Here is a 21,227-nt window from a genome sequence, read left to right on the forward strand (position 1 = left end):
GTGATCTAAAAAAGAAAACCTGTTAAATTCGTCAATTAAGAAAAATAAAATTTCTCGTTAACACATGACCAGTACTGACCCATTTCCGGTCATTATCGCACCCTGGTGGACAATGACGTTTAAAGTCTTTAACATTTCTAAAACAATAACTGAAACCAAGCAAAATGTACTTTCTTGAAAGTGAATTTTAATGAACTGTTGAAATTATAAGATTTATTGATTACTTGTTGGTGTTTAATGCAACTTTCATCACTTTTGGCTATAATATTATAGTGGATGTCAGCTTTTGATTGCCCAAACGCTAAAAATAATTGTCAATCAAAACTACAAAATGTATTGAAAAATGTAATTTTAAATTAGAAAAATGTGAAATTATAAAAAAAAATCGTTCTCATTTTTTTTCTGCATTGGCATAAGCCAAGACTAAGTTAACTTAAGCTACAGTACCTTTTAAAAAAAAATCCTAATCCTCCAGGTATGATATATTTTATTTTTCCCCATTTGAAACGTCCAAGCACAAGATAAAAATCACCACTGTTTAATACAATGTCCCAACTTGCCATAATGAATATCCTACCAATGAGTGTTTAATTAATAATATGTTCACACTAATTTATACTTCTCACCCTAGCCTGCATATCAATCACAGTAAAAATTTGACTCTTCTCTCGAAAACAGCCGGTATTTGACACGCCCACATCGGTCTAGATGTGTACTTTGAAATAATCGTCGATTTTATAATTCCACCATGGTTTTCCTAATTTAAAATGTGTTCTTTTTATTTCTTTCAATGCTTATGATATCCGATGCCGTATTTAGCGACAGCGAAGATGAGACAGAAAAGGGACAGGTATGTATAATTTTATTTCAACTTATTTTCAAATTAAAATCGTTATCATGGCGAATGTACGCATAATATGATATACACTTTATGAAAAAAAGCAATAAAGGTTACGTTCAAGTGCGTAAAACAAGTATTACCATTCCTTAAAACCACAAAGGAATTTCCAATATTGCAAACGTGTATTTTCAGCACATTTTTCATTCCACGCATGTATCTATTTTCTCCCCGAGTGTGATAGATATATGATATATGTACATTGTCGGAAAATATACAACTTATGTGTATGAGCATTCGAAACATGACGAAAAACTAACTTCGCCGAGCTTTTCTCAGACTCGTAGCAAGTACTTATATTTGTTTTCTCCGAAAATAAACGTATATTATTTTTATCCTGAAATTTACACCATTCACTTGAAATTTTAGTTGTATAAAATCTAAAAAATTTGTCCCTTATTTTTCAAAGAATTTGACATGTAGCTTAACGCGGACCCCAAAAATTAACTGTTACGTAAAAAAAGGAATATCCGCATTACCGCTCGTTCAATATGGAAGTCGGACAACAGAACATTAATTTGAACAAGTAGAAATAAAGCAACAACAAAAATATTAGTGTACCTGTTGTTTGTACAATAGTTGGCTGATTGCAGGATAAAGGAAATATAATATAAGCGAATATACAAACACCGTTTAACTTTATTTAAAAACGTTGATCGATTAACTGATAATTGCATGCTTAACGTTTAGTTGCATGTTTTTGAAATACAAAAAAGTAGCAGTTTATACTGTATAACTGTCCATTATTAAGTATCCTTCAAGGCAACGTATTTATTCGTATACTAGATAACATTTTACAAATAGAACTAGACAGATGCATCTTATACTAGATAAGGGATCCTCCATTTGATTTTTATGGGGGGGGGGAGGGGGGGGGGGGTGCTAGGATGAAATTTGAAAAAATAGGCAGGACAGGAGTTTTGAGTTAAAAAAAAAAAGGCAGGATGAGACACTTGCAAAAAAGTCAGGATGACAATTTATGTAAAAAAAAGTCAGGATAAACTAAGAAAAAAAAAGCAGGACCGGATAAAGTGAAAAATAAAAAGGCAGGACAGAGATTAAAACTAAAAAAAAAATGCAGGACAAGATCTTCATCCTAGCCCCCCCCCCCCCCCCCCCCCATAAAATCAAATGGTAGCTCCCTAACATTTTACAAATATAACTAGACAGATGCATCCTGATACCTCTGCACGCAGAATACATATGTATAGTATGTGATTCTAGTACTGTCAACGGTACAGAACATTTTCTTTTTTCCCATTGCAATGAATAAAGACGATAGAATGTCTATGTTGTCTAAAATTGCTAAATTGCAAAAGTTACTGACAGGGCTTTCAATAATGGCTAAAGTCATCACAAAATAATTTTGCTATCTAAGAGCATAAAACGTGTGTACATTTAGAATATATCATCTTTTAAATTTTATGCGTGATAAAGATATTATTATGCTAATGTTTTTAAATTGGAAAGGTAGCAATGTTGATACGAAACTCTACTAGTACTGCCAAGCTTATGTTTGTAATGTTCATGTAACCCCGATTTAAACTTCTCATGGGCGGATCCAGCCATTTTAAATAGGGGGTTCATGACCCACGACAAAAAAAAGGGGGGGTCCAACTACATGTCCCAATTCAAATGCATTGATCGTCCAAAAAAAGGGGGTTCAAACCTTGGATCCACCACTGCTTCTCTTCTCTTCTATTCTATTCTATTTATTCGATAGGACACATTTCCACACATTTAAAACTTGACGGTGACACCGTCAAGTTTTAAATGTGTCTAATGTAATTTAATTTTGTTTTAATCTTTAATGAGGTCTTAAATTATTGATGTTATTGCATTTGTCTATCGGTTGTCCTTAATTTGCACACAGCAACAGTAAAAATAAAAATAAGAATGGTTATGATTAAAGGAGGAATAAAGGTAAAACAATTAGACTGCCAAAATCATCCGTGAGCTAATATAAAAAAAAAGGGCATTGAAAATTTGGCGGGAAATCATTCTCTCTATATTTTTCATACATTTAACATTTGCACCTTTTTTCTTACAAAAACTTTTAAAAAAATAACAAGGATTTTATTAGATTTTTAAATAGAACTTTGTGTAATAACATTATGAAAATATATAAAAGTAGGGGTTAGCGGGCAAAATATTTTGGGAAAGTACATAAAAAAAAACCAGAGGATTCCGAATATCTTGCAAAAATCCTAAAAACAACATGAATAAACATCCTAAGACGCTTAAAAAACGTTTTACTCACTTACAAACGATTTTTATGAATTAATGTATAAATACGAATAAGCATAGAGTATTACATGGTATTCATTTGTTCCGCTCTTTAACGAATGGCCAGTTTAGGTGCATGTATAATGAACCTATCTGGTTTTCCAGATTTTTGTATACTAGTATACATAATTGTTTATTTATGATTACGATAAAATAGCTTGTGTTTGTATCATAATATGTTTACTGTCTCAGACGCGAGATGTGGTAATGTTGTTATAATTTTTACTACAAGCTTTAACTTGAGTTTTCATCGCAGATAAAGATCAGTAATTTTACATTTACAATGATTCGTTCGTACATTAGAAACTATATTATCTCTGACATATATCAATACAATAACTAGTAATCGACTTGTCAATTGGTTTTACATTTTACATCATCTGAAAGGTGTATGCACTACACCACTCCTTTATTCAGCTACACAAGAAAGATCCCATGTGGTTTGATTCTTCAACTGCCCGGAACGTTTAATATTAAATGGTATCCGTGTTATAAAATGAATGAAAGCTAGTGTATGTGAGTGGTTTACTATTTTCGACTTTAAAACTATTTCCATTAAACAACCATCTATGATGCATAATACATGTAATACTGTGCTAGCTATCAAACACATACAAAACAAAAGCGTAAGAAAACTAACTATTATTTACGGTATTAGAGAGAAATTTTATCTATATAATATCATGGTAAAACAGCATAATTACTTTTTGGGATGTTTTATAGTAATTAGTCTAGATCTGATGTCTGACATGGCACAGTATTTTAAAAAAAATGAACAGAACGACTGATGAAGATATTACATGTAAAGAATAAATATATGACGACATGTTTTTTTTTCATAACTATTACTTTTATGTATGCACGTTTTTTAAAATTAGTGTTATAAAATAGTTATTCTAAGTTAAATGTTGTTGGGTTTGTTTTTTTTTTTTTGCGTAGATTTAACATAATAAATCACTGCATTGTGTGCAAAGTGGCGCAAAAGCATTACAATAAAGCGGTCGTAAGGATTTACAGGCTACCCGTAGGTCTTTAACAATGAGAAAAAAATATCACATACTATACTCATGGTCGATTCAACAAAACTTAATCTTCTTTTCTGTATTTTGAAAATATATATATTGAATAAAATTAAGGGATATCGAGATGAAAAATATGATCGAATGGAGCTATAGATTGTTTAAAAATAATTTAGATTTAAAAACTCGTTGGAAACGCTTTACTTCATTCAAAAAACAAATGCATACATTTTACGAACTGGACTCGACGATCTTTCAAATCGTTCCCTCAAGATACTATGTTGTTCCCACAAGATAAATATCTCGTTTCCTAAAGATGATATGTCGTTCCCTCAAGATGTTATGTTGTTCCCCCAAGATAGTCATCTTGTTCCCTCAAGATGATATGTCGTTCCCTCAAGAGATCATGTCGTTCCCTCAAGATATTATGTCTTTCCCTCAAGAAACGATGTTTTCCCTCAAGATGATATGTCGTTCCCTCAAGATGCTATGTTGTTCCCTCAAGATAGTTATCTCGTTCCCTCAACATAGCAATATCAATACAATGTTAAAACTATGTTGAGGGAACAACATAGTATTTTGAGGAAACGACATAATAACTTGAGGGAACGACATAACATCTTGAGGGAACAACATAGTATCTTGAGGGAACGACATAGCATCTTGAGGGAACAACAAATACATCTTGAAGGAACGACATAGTATCTTGAGGGAACGACATAACATCTTGAGGGAACAACATAGTATCTTGAGGGAACGACATAGCATCTTGAGGGAACAACATAACATCTTGAAGGAACGACATAGTATCTTGAGGGAACGACATAATATCTTGAGGAAACGACACATTATCTTGAGGGAACGAGACAACTATCTTGAGGAAACGACACATTATCTTGAGGGAACGAGACAACTATCTTGTGGAAACGACATAGTATCTTAAGTGAACGACATAGCATCTTGAGGGAACGAGATAGCTATCTTGTGGGAAGGACATATCATCTTGAAGGAACGACATAGTATCATGAGGGAACAACATATTTTTTTTTCTTTCATGTTCGCATTCTGCCACCGTAGTTTCATGACCAAACTACAATCTGAATGTTTTTTTTAATTGATATACATATTTAGACTAACTTAAAGACCTTATTGCTAAACAATTGATAATTCAATAAAAGGCTATTGTTACAGTTTTCAGTCATGATTTACCTCAAAATTTAGTGAGTCAGGGGCCTGGTTTTCGAAAGTATCTTATGACTAAGACATGTCTTATGATGGTCTTATGACATGTCATAGTCGTAAGATATGTTTTCGAAAGTGTCCTAAGTTACGAATTGTCATAACTTTTGTGGTAAACTTAAGACCCCTCGCGACATGACTTATGATGGTCTTATGATTGTAAAATAAAATTTTAATTACTTTTCATGTTTAATTTCATGTTAATTGCAATACAAATATTTGTTTTGTATCTCAGTTAGCTTAATAGTAAGGATTTTATTTTTCTCAACTACGTGAACTAAAATTTGAATCTCCTGCGACATATAATTTTGAATTCTTTTCTAATAGTCATGGTTTTGTATAATACATATACATATTACTTAGTTCCTAGTATAGTTAATAGAACCAGAGACATATATATGTCTCTGATAGAACTATATCAACGTATGTGCACGGGCATTTCGATAAGCGGGTACTCGATGTACCGAATCTAAAAAGTATTCACATTTAAAAAAAGTATGATTATACACGAAAACGAAGTTCAAGTTTATTATTTATCACAAACTAATTTTTAACAAATTTTCAAGTCAAATATCAAGTCCTTTTTATATAAAATTTCATGTCCATTATATGAAAGAAATAAAATATTCGTAAATATTAATATGTTCATACTTTTCATTTTAATTTTTATATTTATCACTTTTTAATCATTACTTAAAATATTAGAAAATAATGTTCACTTATGACAGTCATAAGAGCACCAAAGCTACGACTCTCTTAAGACAGCTTTGATTTACATCCTATGACATATCATACGATAGTCATAAGATGATCATAAAATATGTCCTAAGATATATCTTATGACATATCTTATGATACTTTCGAAAACCAGGCCCCAGGACTCTAAATTTTTGTTGAATAATAAATGTTTGAATACAATATATATATTTCTATCTTTATAAGCCTCTTTTCGTGCTTTTAGTTTGTTAAAGGAGAAATAGTGAACAAAATTAATAAGAACAAATAACACATTATACGTTTTTAGTAAGTTTAGGTAATTTTTTTTTAACATTATACTTTTGTAAACTCCATGGTATATAATGCTACTTTGATAAAATATAATCTCCAAAGTCATGAAATAGTAAATACAGAAATGGTTTGATCCTTTTGGTAATTCGGTATTTTACAGATAAATGCATGGATTCAATTTTACAGTCAACATTACGCTTTCAAAATGACAGCAGAAATCACTATTCCGTTGAAGCCTTTGCGATTTTTTTTTATTTTCAAGCGTCATAAGTTTATTTGTCTCTATAGATTTGACCACAATGTTTATCTAGAAACAATATTTAACTTATTAAAACTGCAAGTATTCTGCATGTATGATTTTTTTCTCATGCCATAGTTTATTAATTTAGAAGTATTTACATAGCCATGCAGTAGTGAACAGACAATTTGTGTAGTAATCAATCCTCCTGAGAAAATAAAATGACCAACGATTGCATGATAGTTATTAAGTAATGTACGAGATAACTAATGACCGCAAAATCTGAAGTTTATCCCAACAAATTCCCATCTGCTAATTCCTCAATGTCTTGTTTCATGATTTACATGAACGATTAGATTCAGTATAATTATTTCCGGAGTTACTAACATGACTAACATGTTTAACCCCGCCACATTATTTATGTGTGTGCCTGTCCCAAGTCAGGAGCCTGTAATTCAGTGGTTGTCGTTTGTTTATGTGTTACATATTTGTTTTCATTAATTTTTTGACATAAATAAGGCCGTTAGTTTTCTCGTTTGAATTGTTTTACATTGTCTTATCGGGGCCTTTTATAGCTGACTATGCGGTATGGGCTTTGTTCATTGTTGAAGGCCGTACGGTGACCTATAGTTGTTAATGTTTGTGTTATTTTGGTATTTTGTGGATAGTTGTGTCATTGGTAATCATACCACATCTTCTTTTTTATATTCTCACTAAACATGCTCAGTATACAATATATGTTATTTCAATTGAACACAACACTACTGCACAAAAACAAATACAAAATAAAACCGCGAAGAGCCTTAGGCCGCCATCATCGTCATTGTATTTAACTAAAATATTTAAGTTATAATATGAAATCTACTTCAACATAATATGCTACGAAATGAGGCCTGTATGGTTTATTGCTTAGGGCTACGTAACGTTTTCCCTTGACCCAAAATTATCCAGTTATGCAGGGTTCTGTTCGAAGAATGAAACCAAAGTACTGAAATACTGAAAATCGGATGACCGCAAGTTCTTGTGAATGGTCCGAGAAGCACTTGTCTCAGAAAAAACCCCATATCTATACCTGAAAATGAGGTTTGATGTGCAGATATAATTTTTTTCTTGGACAAGTTCGTGCGTAGATAAATTAATGACAGGGAATTCATCCTCACCGTAATGACTATTATATTGAAGTACGTGATACAAATCCGTATAATTACTCAGGTATATTATTGTTATATAGTATATTAATACTTGTATATTACAGTTACGTGTATTTTCATTGTATATCATTCTATTCTTCTATATTAATAATAGTGCAGTGCTAGTGCATGGTTGAGTTATCGTTGCTTAAGATTGCAAACGTTCTTGAGATATTCTACCGCATGCGTGTGCATATTTATTTTGAATGATTTTTCACTAAATGTTTATACGTATAACAAAACATTTTAATATTATTAATTTATCTTTTTAAAAAAAGTATGTGATGAGTATTCATTGAAGAAATGGATTTTTAACAAGCGATAAGGAATATAAGTTTGCACTTGATGATGTCTTCATCATGTTTATAGATCGGTTCAAAAAACCAAAACGAATATTACGTAATGGAAATCTAGGCGATAGCAATACACCGGAATGCCCTCATCCGCTGTAAAAATTGTTAATTTACAACACCTGGCATTCTTGAACTTGAAATACATTTTAAAGAAACTAATTATTATATCTATACACAAAGAAATACAAAAGTAGCTGTCAATCACAGCATGTATTCCGAGGATTTATTATAGGTGAAGCAATACGGCAAATAAGAAATATAAGTGGCCATAACAAATCAATAAACGATGTAACTAATGTCAAAGTGAAATTATTAGATAGGGGTTATTATAACGTCTAAATATGTGAAATGAAATTGAGAATGGAAATGGGGAATGTGTCAAAGAGACAACAACCCGACCAAATAAAAAAACAACAGCAGAAGGTCACCAACAGGTCTTCAATGTAGCGAGAAATTACCGCACCCGGAGGCGTCCTTCAGCTGGCCCCTAAACAAATATATGCTAGTTCAGTGATAATGAACGCCATACTAATTTCCAAATTGTACACAAGAAATTAAAATTAAAATAATACAAGACTAACAAAGGCCAGAGGCTCCTGACTTGGGACAGGCGCAAAAATGCGGCGGGGTTAAACATGTTTGTATTTATATTGATGCTTTTTATCAATTGACGTAGTGAATTATTACAACAAAACAAATCGAAACAAAAAAAAATATTCGGTTTTAATGATCTTTAAAAACTAAATATAACCCATATACATGTATACGTAAGATTAAGAAAAGTAAGTACTAAGTAAGTAAATTTTGTTTAGGGTCGGCTTATATATACACAATAACAGACAAAACATGAGCTCTGACTACTGATGCTAAATTTGGTTGATTATGATATAGGGAATTACTGAAGCAGGACCGGAGCGGGCCCCCTCTTAGGCAGTCAGTGGGCCCCGGCTTGTGAAAAATTCTGGATCTGCCACTGATCAATGGTATAGTGTTTCATGTATACAAACCTTTGGATATGGTAATTAGGTGCAAATGTCAAAATAATCGGATTTATAGCATCTATGACTAGCATCAGTGGAAATACTACATTAGAATAATAGAGATTAATTAGTTTGACAAATAGCTAATGCATTTACAAGTCGACTGTGGTTTAACCGCATTAAAAATAAATACTGGCATCTGATTTGTTTCAGATACTTCTGATATTATCAAGCAAGTGATAATATGAACCCATAATTGATATTTGAATTTATCAACTATTATATATCATGTAGCAAGAAATTTTAACCTATTCCAGCGGCCCATTCCTGTCACTCATTGTATAGTAAGTGCCCCCTCTCCACCCCGAGTAAACTTAAAGCATATCTTACGATATCATTTTATTAATGATTTTATATTAGACATTGACCATTCATTTTTTGTGGAGGTGGAGGCGGCAAGAACTTTTTAAATAATTATTGTGGGTTCCCATTGAAAATAACAGGATTTAAAAACAAAATTGTTCATATTGAGATAAAAAATCGAATGTCGAAAAAAATGATAGTCCGAGAATCAAAAATTCCTTAACACGCATGATAGTAACTACTTTCACAACGAGAGGATTTCCCTCAATAATCGTGGTTAATCCTTTAATAACAGATAGAAATATTAATATACCTATTTCAATCAAAATGTACAAATGCATTAATTATTTTGTTTATATAAAAGCTTTAAGAAGTAGGCACTTCACATCGGTGTTAATATTTACGCACCCAGCGGCAAGTTGTCATAAATCACGCACTATGAAGCTGGGGTTATAAAACGATTTTTTTTTGGCACAGACATTTTATGAAGATAATATGGTATTCAAAATTAAAACTATGATTAATCTAATTGATCGATGTGTGCAGCCGATATGTTTTATTACTAGATGCTTCGTTCACTCTGCATTGTCATAAAAGGAAAATTAACATAGTTTACTCAGACCTAATAGGCCTCAAAAGAATTTTCTACTTTTTGCGTGATACTTTTTTTATTGCATAATTGATAGTCATGGGAGATACTTTTATTAAGTACAAATTGCGTTAAAAAAAGCAACAGCAACCTATATTTTTTTTTTTACTAAAACATACTACAAATTTCTTTAATACGGTTTCGTTCTTAAAATCAACATTCAAAGGCTCGAGAGAGAAAAAAGGCTACAGTACTATTGTACACGTTTATGACTGAGAAAATAAAATAGTTTGTCTTGTCTTGTCGTTTTATGGGAAAATCAATTGTTTGCCCCCCCCCCCCGAAAATGAAATGGTTGCTGCCTAAGACATGTACTAAAAAAATGGCGATGGTCAGTTTATTTTGCTGTTGAGCATAGTTTACAAAGTCATTGCATATCGGTTTTCTTTAATAAAATAAAATAAATATATTTGGGCTAGTGAACACGATAAAGAAGAAAAAACGGATTACTTTTGAAAAGTCACAAAATACATTCTCATGTTGTACCGTTGTACCACTGTCCCAGGTTAGGGGAGGATTATGATCCCGCGAACATGATTACCCCCCCCCCCCCCCCCATTATGTATGTATGTGCCTGTTCCATGTCAGGAGCCTGTAATTCAGTGGTTGTCGTTTTTTTATGGGTTACATATTTGTTTTTATGAATTATGACATGTGAGAAGCAAAATGTATGTTTAACACGCATATTCATTAGAATATTTTTTGTATGGAGCGCGAGAGGGTCAAAAAGCGGAATTGAGTATTGTGTTATTCAAAATCAATTTCTCGACCATGCTTTCATGGCATCACTTAAGTATTGGCAGGCACACCAGCAGCTGCCCTTAGTCAATGCACTACTGTTGTGGCCACAAAAAACTTGTCCCGTGTTGACGTAAAGCGAATGTAGCGCTCCTCCCTTGACGATGGTTGTTTTTGGTCTACGACATATTGACCTATCCAGTGCTGTTTGTTGATAACTGTTTTTTAGTCTATAAACTGTTGACTTATGCACATTAAATCGATCCACTACGTCAGTAACACTCATGCAAGCATCAACCATTCCAAGAGCCATCTGACTGTCATTTTCGGAGAGGCCTGGTTGACGCCCCATGCAATTTTTTCAAACGTTTATGTGTTTTTCTTACCATTGGTGTGTTTCTGAACGTTAGTGCAAAAATATATTAAATTTCGTCTTAAAAGTACAGGTACAGAAGGTAAAACATCAATTACACGCGCAAAGCTAAAATGGCGCAAAATCAATCACCTGGAAAAAAGTACGACTGCTTAAAAATACAGGTAATACTAAGGATTATATCAATGATGTTTATTAAAAAAAATCCAGAAACAACCAAAAAAAATAAAAAAAAAAAAAATGGTGCTAAACTTTTTTGGCTCAGTATAGGTTAATTTAATTATTTAGGAATTGTTTAATCATGTCATTGTTTTAATGTCATTTACAATGATTATTTTATTTGACGACACATTTGTTCTGCTATTTTACACACGATTATCTCTGCCTTTGCCTTTACTTGTATTGATTTATTTGAAATAGAAAAGCATGTATTTCATAATCATAAATGATAAATTTATAGAAACCACCATTGCAGAGTGCTGGAATGTGACAAGAGATCAATGCCACCAAAAATTACAATTATAGATCACCACACAGCCTTCAACAATGAGTAAAATCAATGTCCATAATCAGCTATAAATATTACAAAACAACAATGCAAATATAGAACAATTCAAACTAGAAAATTTCAAATAGCCCTCAGTAGAAATGATCCGAAATAGTGCGATACACAGATTATCAGTTTTGTGCATACATAATTATATTGACTGAAAAGATTCACATTATGACTGACTAAATTATGCTATTACTAGATAGTAATATCTATTAAACCGATTATCTTTACTTTTCCACTTTAAGGATGAACTACATATTAAGTTCATGGTTAATCATGAAGAGACATAAAAAAAGAAATATCATTTTTTTTTTGTTATCTGTTAGAAGTCAAGCCTACTAAAATGGTACAGCCTTGGTGGTTTAGTATTCTTATAGAATATTTTGCATTATAATTGAATATAAAATCTATGAAAAATTTATATGTGTTTACATGCATACGTATGTGTTTAAGTCGACTTCTGCGGGTGTCTGGGACATTCTTAATACAATGTATCTTGATATTCAAAAAGCAACATGGACTTCAACCAATATTTTGTCTTTTCATAATTAATATCGAAGTTTAATTCGGTTATGTTACAAATATAGCATATACCATACCACATCAAGAAGGGGGAAAACATTACAACTACGATGACAAAACAACTAAAAGCAACACGGTAGGGAGGAATAACACATATTGGTGTGTATGTTCATTGGACATACTGTACTTGCTAAGGCAGTATTATATACTTGCAATTATTTTAGTCAGCTACAGCTATTTAGTGGACAACAAACTCCTGTTTTGACACATCAAGTAATGAATGAGCAAGATAAATAAAATAACATGTTTAAGGTTTGAATTATAATTTTTGCAGGGTGGAACGTTGCCTCAAGTATTGTATATCAAGCGGACAACTGCTGGCGGGAAAACAAAAATAAATATGTTTTATCGTTTTGCGAGTTACTGGTGCACATGAAAGTATTTCAAGAGGTAGACATTTGATATCTTATAGCCCACAGTAATCATACTACTGTTAGATAATAGAATTCTTATCTAAAAAAATTCAGGGAATACAATCATGACAATGGACACACGTATTTTTATGCCCCACCTACGATAGTAGAGGGGCATTATGTTTCTGGTCTGTTCGTCCGTTCGTCTGTTCGTCCGTCCGTTCGTCCGTCCGTCCGTTCGTCCGTCTGTCCCGCTTCAGGTTAAAGTTTTTGGTCAAGGTAGTTTTTGATGAAGTTGAAGTCCAATCAACTTCAAACTTAGTACACATGTTCCCTATGATATAATCTTTCTAATTTTAATGCCAAATTAGAGATTTTATCCCAATGTCACGGTCCACTGAACATAGAAAATGAAAGTGCGAGTGGGGCATTCGTGTACTGAGGACACATTCTTGTTCCTACTGAATTGATCGGTGATTCCTCCTACCATTTTTATAAGGGTCGTATCATTATGTATTAACATGAATAACTGTATCCAAATGAACATGATGAATAAGATATAATAAAGCGAGAAAATATACCGACGGAGAATCATAATGAAAAGTCGATTAAAATAAATCATCTCAATATTCAACAGTAAAACAACTAAGACAAACCATTACATAAAAATATAAAGTAACTCCAATACCACCGGAAAACTCGGTTAACAGCTCCTCGAGGGACACCCGTCGTATTTTTAGACTAACTGAATTCATGATATGGAACACCGTCCCTGAAATAATGTATCAAGTGTAATATATAAATACTCCACATACATCCACTATCATGACTGTCGCAATATTGCTTCAAAGAAATGTCAAAACAATTAGCAAAAGAATGCAAATACAAGAATCGTAATGCGGACAGTTTTAAAATATAAATCAATATAAAATTTGATAGAATTTTTTATGAAAATATTTTTTTTTGCAGGTTCACCTTTCTTTTCTGTATGTTGGACACACACATGAGGATATTGACGCCGGTTTTCAGCAAAATAGTAGATTCCCTCCGTCGAAATGACGCAGAAAAAATCCCTGAGCTTTTGGATCTCTTACCAAATCCAAGCAACTTAATTTGGCAATACGATATTAGGAACTGGCTTCAACCATTTATTGCTGATGTACGGAAACATATCAAGCCATTACATTATAGATTTACAATGGATGAAGTATCTAATAAGATTAAACTGTGTTACAAATCCAATCATGCGGGGCCTTGGAAGATTTCAACAAGTGGAATGTTCATGTTTAACGATAAAGGTGAAGTAGAATTGCCAAAGGGTGTACCAAAAGTATCCACGCCAGTTTTTGACAAAATATTTATCGAAAAAATTGAAAGTGGAATTAATGACTGGAAATGTCTCTTCACGGATCAAATGTCAAACGCGTTGTCTTTGCTTGCTAATATCACTGAGAAAACTAAATATTTATCTTCTTTTCAAATTAAATATTTTTCATTTGAGCAAAACATCTGGACGTTTTATTAGCAAACTCAACTCGAAATCGGTAATTGACTACTTTATAATATTTATTTGTTTTTCTTTAATCATCAACTAACAACATTTAAGGTCGAAATCAATCGTTGTTTTTTTATGTATTTTCAGGAAATACGAAGAACATGACAACTAGACGCACCATATATAGCTCATATGTATATGGCTATATATGTCAAAAGAAACAGATATTTTATTCTATAATACAGGAACTAATAGAACTCATTTTCTTTTTTGATTTGATTTGTTATATACATGAGGTATCATATTTGTTGTGGCTATTTTACCTAGCAGTTGAACAACATATGGTTTCAACAGCAACAGTACAATTATGTTTTATTCAAAATAATGTGCATGCTTTAATATGTAATTTTCAAGAGTTTAAATTTTCTACTTGTGCTGTACTGACATTAAACAGTTTGTAATTATGTTTTCTCTTGAAAAAACATTGATTTCTATCTCGTTTACTTTCCTTTAATTTGATGGATACACGAATACGTGGTAGCGTGATCACCCCGAGTGCGAGAGGTCGTAGTTTGGAACCCAGCTGGATGAAAACGGAGACTTTAGAATTTGTATTTGTTGCTTCTCCGCTTAGCACGCAGCATGAAGGAGTTTGATCAAAGGATTGATTGGCTCGAAGTGATAATGCTATGTCCGATTCGGTGGACTGTTATCTTATGAACAACGTGACGGTTGTCACATGTGAAGCAGTATTTTCTTCCCTTTCGGAGTTGCCGAGATCACCCCAAGCTTTTGGTGGGATGCGTGTTGCTTGTAGGTTTTAATTTCTTTGACGTTTCTTCCTCACTATTGTTTGTCTTTTCTTTTGTAGCCATGGCGTTAGTTTACTTTCGATTTATGAGTTTGAATGTCCCTCTGGTATCTTTTACTCCTCCTTTATGAATTAGCTTGTTGAAAATCCGACTCTGCGTGTGGTTCAAGTGAAAAGTAAAGTTATTTTTCATGTTACATTAACTTGTTCTTGTCCTGAATATGCATATTTATTTCCCACTGGACAGTGCGAATCACCAAGATTCATCTTTTATTTCGTATTTGAATGTTTCAAAGTCATTTAAAGTCTTGCACATGTACATTAGTTAGTGTTAATTATGACCTTCAAATCTAAGGCCCGCTATCTAACTTTGCAAAAAGAATTTAAAGCAGTATTTTCATTAGCTTGACTTGTTTGCAATATAAAAAAAAATCAGTCGAAAAGTGCATTGAGAATCACACTGCTTTTCCAAGCTTCACCTGATAAATGTTCGTCATTTTTATATTCAAGATTGACATTTTTAGACGGAAAGTAAATCTTTGCAAAATGCTGTAGAAATGGATAAATACACATAATGGGGACATTTCCCCATTCCATGTATATTTTTTATTTCTTCGACATAGAAAATGACCAATTACACAGCTTGTTTTAAAGATTATGTTCATGTGGGGAAATTTCCCCAATATTGTTAAGTGTTCACGTATGTGTTGTCTTCCTGTATGGATGTTTTCCCACTACTTGTAATTTAATGGGGAAATTTCCCCATTTCGTATTCTTTTATCACCATATTGAAAGTCATATTTAATTTGGGGATATTTCCCCACTTTATTCATGATGTTAATTACAGTTACTTACACATACTTCTCAAACTTATAATTATATTTGAAGAAAAGTGGGGATATTTCCCCAGTCTGAAGGTCTTTTTTCTGGGGATATTTCCCCAGTCTAAAGGTCATTTTATTCCGGGGATATTTCCCCATTTTCATTTATTTTTAAATTCATTATGATAATAGATGAGGAAAAATTTCAATGAGTTTCATCATTCTTTGTTGCTGCATGAATATAAAGTTAACATCAGGTGTAATTCTGGATAAATTTTCACTAATTTTTAGCAACTGAATCGCCTCGCTTCTTCAAATAAAGATGTTTTTTACAATAAACGTTGACAATCTTTTTGTTTACCGAATTTGAAACCACACTAAAAAGAGAATAAAATAGATTTTCTCTTTTTCAAATAGAACGCGTTAAAAGTAAAATCACAAAAATACTGAACCTAGAGCATGAAGAGGAAAATCAATTCGGAAAGTCCATAATAACATGGCAAAATCAAATAACAAAACGCATCAAAAACGAATGGACAAGAACTGTCATATTCCTGACTTGGTACAGGCACTTTCAAATGTAGAAAATGGTGGATTAAACCTGGTTTATAGCGCTAACCCTCTCACTTTGATGACAGTCTCATCAAATTCCGTTTTATTTACATTGTTGCGTTAACTAAACAGACACAATAAATAAAATAGTACAAATATTGGAACATCAGTCATCATCGTATAACAATTTTAAAAGGAACAATTTTACAGAACACAAACACATCTATCTACAAACATTGATTTGTGTGTCTGACGTCAGAAAATTTTATACGTCACATAGCTTTGTCGTTTAATGTGCATACAAACAATTTTAAAATTTACATAGGCAATGTTAGCATATAGGGCTAAAAAATCAAAAGTAAGTAAGAATAAATTTCAGAAATAGACCGAGATTGAAAGTTGTCCAAAAGTTATATATAGAATTTATAAGAATCCACAAATAGTTAATTCCACTATGCGATTGAATGATTTTGACGTTTATGGTTCAATGTAATTTGTAATAATAGAAGTATATCATAATGACATAAAATAGAACAATATCATACTGACAGGATCTTTTAAAGTACAGATTCACGTTATAAGAACCAAAGAAATACAAAATGAAAGACAATACAAACACATTGACGAGATGTATTAGTACCGAGCCACGTCATACGGATATCACATAAAACCATTCAACAGTAAAAGTAATATTAATAATAGACCAAAGACAAATGAAAAAACTATAAAACATGTTGTTAAGATGATAAACAACATCAGTACGCATAATCTTTACAGCAAGACCATCGAGTATTAGTTGTGAAGTTCAACATATTCAAAGTCTATAACAATCAACCTTACCATAATATAGGACAGTGGTTCAAATAACACAACATATGAACATTCTATAACAACTATTGCAAGTGACTCAACATTAAATATCACTGTAAGGCACTAAAGAACGAATATTAAATCTTGGACACAAAGCACTGAAATAAGAGAACTCATAAGTAAGAATATCAAATGAAAGTTTCTCAAAATTTCCATTAAAACATGATAAAATAAGCTTATTTATATTGCTGTTTTTTTTCTCCATTTATAACATATTTTTTTTTTAATTTTGTGTATTAATAGGTCAGATATCTTGGTTTTTATGATCATCAACAGGTCCTGCAGGTCTATACTGAAGAGGAAACTTAATTGTTAATACTTTTCTACATAATCATGATAATGAGCTAATTAGATTAATTAATGTGAAATGAACTGTGTGTTTTTCTGGAAAAAGAAATAGAAAAAATTCTACAAAGTTGCTATAAACAAAATGCAGTACTATCAAAGATGCTCAAGAACACAATTGTGTAAAATGTAACAACCTATGGATGGATTATGGAGAAATTAAGAAAAAAATAGTATCTTTGTCATGTTTGTTGTCGAAATAAACACCTGCTTTATCCATTCACGTACATGGCTCCATCATATCAAATATACAGAGAAGATGTTTGAAGAACAAGTTGCAAAAATTTATTCAGCCAATTGAAGGAAGATGTCTTGTGGATTGAATTATTTATGCACTGAACTGTTATGTAGGGGGTCGAATAATTGTACACAGCAGCTGAAACAAAAGACAAGTTAATTTAACATGAAAAGTGTTTACATGTATTTTATTTAATATGCAAATATGAGCACAATATTAATAACATTACAAATGGTATGATATTCATAGCGTTTTGCCTATTATTGTATTGTCATGATTGTCTTAAACATGTTAAACAGTCAGCCTTTTGTTTTTGTATGTTCAATACTCACCATGAAAATTTGTATTAAAGATTTAATTATCTTTATTATTAATAATTCAGTCTATGAAAAATTATATTTATACTGTTTGTACTGTTATGAAATTTCCATAGAGGAAAATAGGGGAAATCATTTCCTTTAGGGAAATTTGATGTTCAGAAATTTCCTTAAAGGAAATGTGAAGAACAATGGTTTCCTTAGAGGAAATTTGTTGTCTTGAATTTTCCCTCAAGGAAAAGTGTTTGTCAAAAAGTTCCTCACAGGAAAAAGTATTTCCTCCAAGGAAAATTTGAAGCTGCAAATTTCCTCACAGGAAAAAGTATTTCCTCAAAAGAAAATTTGAAGCCGCAAATTTCCTCAAAGGAAATAGAATTTCCTCAAAGGAAATAGAATTTCCTCAAAGGAAAAAGAATTTCCTCAAAGGAAAAAGAATTTCCTCAAAGGAAATATTTATGCAGCAAATTCCCTAAGGGAAATCTTTTTCCCTTGAGGAAAAAACAATTCCCTTGAGGAAAAATCTTTTTCCCTTAGGGAAATTTGATTTCCCTTCAGGAAAACTACTTTTCCTCTGAGGAAATTGTTGAAAAAAGGGGCATAACTTTTTCAACAGTGGTGCTAGAGCCAAAAAAATTTAGGACAAATATCAGGGAACCAATACCAACCAAGTTATCAACTTCATTTTGACTTAACTCCAAAAATCAAGGTGACAACTTTTGCACTCAGCGGAATTGCAAACTTGTCCCGGAGACTGTTAAAGGCTGATATCATAAATATATAGGAAAACAATGGTGGTAATAATTCTAGTAATAATACAATAGTAAACATGGTAAAGTTAAATATATGCATTGAAATTTTGACAATTTTTATTATTGACCTATAGTTCTTTATAGATTAGAAATTTGCACTTTATGTTGTTTTTATTGTCGAGCCTGCAACTTTTGTTGCAGAAAGCTCGACATAGGGATAGTGATCCGGCGGCGGCGGTGTTAGCTCACTTCTTAAAAGCTTTATATTTTAGAAGGTGGAAGACCTGGATGCTTCATACTTTGTATATAGATGTTACGAAGTTTCCGTCAGTCACATGTCCAATGTCCTTGACCTCATTTTCATGGTTCAGTGACCACTTGAAAAAAAAGTTCAAATATTTTGTAATGTTGAATTCTCTCTTATTATAAGTAATAGGATAACTATATTTGATATGTGCGTACCTTGCAAGGTCCTCATGTCTGTCAGACAGTTTTTACTTGACCTCGACCTCATTTCATGGATCAGTGAACAAGGTTAAGTTTTGGTGGTCAAGTCCATATCTCAGATACTATAAGCAATAGGGCTAGTATATTCGGTGTATGGAAGGACTGTAAGGTGTACATGTCAAACTGGCAGGTGTCATCTGACCCTGACCTCATTTTCATGGTTCAGTGGTTTTAGTTAAATTTTTGTGTTTTGGTCTGTTTTTCTCATACTATATGCAATAGGTCTACTATATTTGTTGTTTGGAATGATTGTAAGGTGTACATGTCTAGCGGGCAGATGTCATGTGACCTTGACCTCATTTTCATGGTTCAGTGGTCAAAGTTAAGTTTTTGAGTTTTGGTCTTTTTATCTAATACTATATGCCATAGGTCAACTATATTTGGTGTATGGAAATATTTTATGATCTTTATGTCAGTCGCGCAGGTTTTATTTGACCGTGACCTCATTTTCACGGTTATTGGTCTTTGCTTAGTTATCTTGGTTAATGTTAAGTTTATGTGACAGTTGTAATAAAGCTTAGCTTTATACTTTGGACTATCAACATAATATCAATGATTAGTATAGAAGGCGAGACATTTCAGTGTGTGCACTCTTGTGCAATTTAATAATGAATTGTTAAGCCAATGCTTTTATTATGTTTATTGATATGCTTTGACTATGGTTACTGCATTACAAAATTGTGATTAATTTAAATATTTGTAATATATTTATTTTTCTGTTTAAGAATTATGGTACTTTATAAATATGAAAATAGGCATAGAATGTTGATGGTTATAAACGCCTGAAAACACGAAACCCAATTTGATGTTAATTAAATTTTACAACTTAATTCTTGTTACATTTTAATGTATTACAATGTACCATAAAATTTGTCATAAACGTACAACATGTATATAGATAAAAACTTTAATAAAGAAAAGTGATGAGTAGAAATAGTTAATTTCCAGACATAACTTTAGTTTAAGTGAATGGATCTGTATGAAATTTAAACCCAAGGATGGAAACTTGAGAAGGAAAGTTTGGATTGATTTTGGGGGTTATGGTCCCAACAGTTTAGGAATTAAGGTTCTAAAAAGGTGTCCAAATAAGCATTTTATAGTTTCCAGACAATAACTTGTGTGTAAGTTTATGGATCTTTGTGAAATTGAACCACAAGGTTCCATACCAAAAAGGGAAGTTTGGGATTGATTTTGGGGGTTATGGTCCCAACAGTTTAGGAATTAAGGTCCTAAAAAGGTGTCCAAATAAGCATTTTATAGTTTCCAAACAATAACTTGTGTGTAAGTTTATGGATCTTTGTGAAATTGAATCACAAGGTTCCATACCAAAAAAGGAAGTTTGGGATTGATTTTGGGGGTTATGGCTCTAACTGTTTAGGAATTAGGGGACTAAACCAATACTTTTCTAATTCTTTGTATAAATTGCTTAATTTTTTTACCAATTTCAACAGGGTTTTATTTTTGAATTCTTTGGGTTCTTTAATATGCTGAATTTTATCATGTATTATATTTTTGGATTTTGGGCCCCATTTTTAAATTGGTCCACATTGAGGTCCAAAGGGTACAAAATTAAACTTTGTTTGATTTTAATAAGAATTGAATTATTGGGGTCTTTGATATGCCCAATCTATCTCTGTATTTAGATTTTTTATTTTTGGTACTGCTTTCAAATTGGTCTACATTTTGGTCCATAGAGTCCA

General features: G+C 32.2%; 1 long non-coding RNA gene across 2 annotated transcripts; it reads left to right on the forward strand.

Moving 5' to 3' along the window:
* The first annotated feature begins 683 nt into the window (after positions 1-683).
* LOC143079203 (uncharacterized) lies at positions 684-14,811 on the forward strand. 2 transcript variants are annotated; one of them, XR_012979356.1, is made up of 3 exons: positions 684-850; positions 13,792-14,120; positions 14,465-14,811. It is a non-coding gene; the product is annotated as an uncharacterized LOC143079203 (long non-coding RNA). The 2 variants fall into 2 exon arrangements; XR_012979355.1 differs by lacking the exon at positions 684-850 and adding an exon at positions 12,773-12,859.
* Positions 14,812-21,227: the final 6,416 nt, after the last annotated feature.

Source organism: Mytilus galloprovincialis, chromosome 6 (assembly GCF_965363235.1).
Source record: "Mytilus galloprovincialis chromosome 6, xbMytGall1.hap1.1, whole genome shotgun sequence".
NCBI classification, from domain to species: Eukaryota; Metazoa; Mollusca; class Bivalvia; order Mytilida; family Mytilidae; genus Mytilus; species Mytilus galloprovincialis.